At 44.6% G+C, this 3,099-nt stretch overlaps 1 non-coding gene across 1 annotated transcript; it reads right to left on the minus strand.

Annotated features, from left to right (window-relative positions):
• Positions 1-305: 305 nt before the first annotated feature.
• TRNAE-CUC lies at positions 306-377 on the minus strand. The gene has a single exon. It is a non-coding gene; the product is annotated as a tRNA-Glu (tRNA).
• Between the last annotated feature and the right edge of the window lie 2,722 nt (positions 378-3,099).

Consider the following 3,099-nt stretch of genomic DNA (forward strand, 5'->3'; position numbering starts at 1 on the left):
GCACTCCAGCCTGGGCCTGGGTGGCAGAGCGAGACTCCGTCTCAAAAAAAAAAAAAAAAAAAAACAACAACAACAACAAAAACAGCTGACGATAAAATAGTATGTATAGCATACATCCACGTTGTTTCAAAATCTAGATATTAAAAGTGGTCTTTGGGTGATAGAATTGTGAGCGATTTATTTGTATTTTTTTACATTTTCTGTATTTCAGATTTTAGTGGGATGGGGGAGATTGACTAGCAGATAACGTTTATTTAAAAGATCCTGCGGGAAAAGCAGAGGAAAAAAACAAAAGTAATCGTTCCTTCCCTGACCGGGAATCGAACCCGGGCCGCGGCGGTGAGAGCGCCGAATCCTAACCACTAGACCACCAGGGAAGCTATTAAACCGCCACTGTTACAAATATATGATTCTACTAAGTGCTGTGGTTCATGCCTCTAACTCCTAAAACATTGAGGCCAAAGTGGCCAGATTGCTTCAGTTCAGGAGTTCGAGACCAGCCTGGGCAAACTGGCAAACCCGGGCTCTATCGAAAGCACAAAAATATTAGCCGGGCTTGGTGGCGCTTGCTTATAGTCCCATCTACTTGGGAGGCCCGATCGCTTGAGCCCGGTAGGCAGAGGTTGCAGTGAGCCGTGATCGCACCACTGCACTGCTGCTTGATGACAGGGCTAGATGCCTTCCAAAAAAAAAAAAAAAATTATATGATTCTAACTAAACGTTTATTTACACTTATTCTTTTACATATTATTTTTCGCTGCCTAGATTCTGAGATACTTCCATACTGGGCCTTTCCTATGTTGGGGCTTCTTCCCGGTACTTCTTTCCTGGAGTAGAAAACATTGTGAAAGAATTCTCCAGCCCGGCTCTCAGAGCCTATGTAGCATCGCGTACGCGTGATTACAGTCCCCAAGACCAGAGATGAACATCCGAAGAGAAGAGGATGAGACAGAGAGGAAGCTCACCTCCTTGTAGTTGCAGTGATTTCCTGAATTGTGATCATTAGAAAAGTAGAGACCCAGCTACGTCTTTGCCAAAAACAACCAGGAACTTTTACTTAAGGAATATAAAAGACGTCATGAGAGTAACACTAGGAGATCCTGGGCTCACTGTACCTTTTTTTCATGTCGTGTTAATTGTAGGCCAAACTGTTAAAACAAATATTACTGACAAGTGAAAATCACTAGGCCAACAGGTACTTGGTTGAGCAGGATCTGAGCTCAACTCACCAGTGGGAGACTAAGAGAAGCTCAGGGTCTTGAACCTTTAAAACTCACGAGGTCACGGGCGCGGTGGCTCACGGCTGTAATCCCAGCACTTTGGGAGGCCGAGGCGAGCAGATCACGAAGTCAAGAGATCAAGATCATTCTGGCCAACATGGTGAAACCCCGTCTCTACTAAAAATACAAAAAGTGGCCAGGCGTGGTGGCCGGCGGCTGTAGTCCCAGCTACTCAGGAGGCTGAGGCAGGAGAATCACTTGAACCCGGGAGGTGGAAGTTGCAGTGAGCAGAGATTGCGCCATTGCACTGCAGCCTGGACAACAAGAAACTTCGTTTCAAAAACAAAACAAAACAAAACAAAACTATGAGGAAGCCGGGCGCGGTGGCTCAGACACCTGTAATCCCAGAACTTTGGGAGGCTGAGGCGGGCGGATCACCTGAGGTCAGAAGTTCGAGACCAACCTGGCCAACAAGGTGAAATCCTGTCTCCACTAAAAATACAAAATTAGCCAGGCATGGTGGCGCCCGCCTGTAATCCCAGCTACTTGGGAGGCTAAGGCAGGAGCATCGCTTTAACCCGTGAGGCAGAGGTTGCAGTGAGCCGAGATGGCGCCATTGCACCCAGCCTGGACGACAAGAGCAACACAAAAATTGCGAGGAAGAAAAAGAGGGAGTGAAGAGAAAGAAAACTGGGGTGCATGCATTAATGTGTTGCAAATTAACTTCATGTGCAAGAAAAGAAAGCAAATGAAGTCTGGATACGGTGGCTCAAGCTTGTAATCCCAGCACTTTGGGAGGCTGAGGCGGGTGGATTGCTTTGAGCTCAGGAGTTTGAAACCAGTCTGGGAAACAGGGTGAAATCCTGTCTGTACCAAAAATACAATAATAATAAGAATAAATAAAAAAGAAAGAAAAAAATCTTAGTGAATTGTGTTCACTATATTGTACTTTCAGCTTTTCTGTAAGCTTGAAGTTTTAAAAAATAAAAGGTTAAGGAAAAAATGAAACAATCAAAAGCCTCCCCTTCAGGTCTTTTTTGGTCAGATGACCCCAAGTGATGAATTCTGTGCCCATGAATTCAAGCAGAAATTTGTAAAAGCCACCCCACTCCCCAAACACACTCTTACATCAGAAAATACTTTTGATAATGAATTTAAAAATTGAAAGATTGAATCATCACTGACGTGTGTATATCAGCAGGGCCTGACAGAAAAAAACGGATGGTGAGATATGGAGTTTGGGGAGATTCTGGTAGTTGTTGTTTTGAGACATGGTCCCACTTTGTTGCCCAGACTGTAGTGCAGTGGTGAGCTCCTACCTCCGCCTCCTGAGTAGCTGGGACTACAGGTTCCGGCCACCACACCCAGCTAATTTTGTGTGTGTGGTAGCAGAGACACTAGGCTTCACCATATTGCCCAGGCTGGTCTCAAACTCCTGGGCTTACGCGATCCTCCCACCTCGGCCTCCCAAAGTGCTGGGATTACAGGCATAAACCACCAAGCCTGGTCTTCTTTTGCTTTTGAAATATCAATGTTAAAACGTTGTTTAAGAAATATTGTTTAAATCTTCCACTCATCCACTCTCCATAAGAAACATTGTTTAAATCTTCCACTCATCCAGTCTCCACCTTTCTATGGGTTTAAATGCCATAAATTAGGAAGACAAGTAACTAAATGCTAGACATTTATTTTCACAAAGACAAGAATACTGCTGTCATGTCACCAAGGAGCCTAACAGAGCCCACTTCCCTTTTACCCTAGCTGTTTTCACTGGACAAAGGCTGAAAAACAAAAAGCATCTAACCTTCAAAACAACATCTTGGGATCTCACCTAGGGTGGGGACAACGTAGCAGAATTTATTTTTCTATGTTGCAGAGG

This window comes from Rhinopithecus roxellana, chromosome 8, assembly GCF_007565055.1.
Source record: "Rhinopithecus roxellana isolate Shanxi Qingling chromosome 8, ASM756505v1, whole genome shotgun sequence".
In the NCBI taxonomy this organism is placed as follows: domain Eukaryota; kingdom Metazoa; phylum Chordata; class Mammalia; order Primates; family Cercopithecidae; genus Rhinopithecus; species Rhinopithecus roxellana.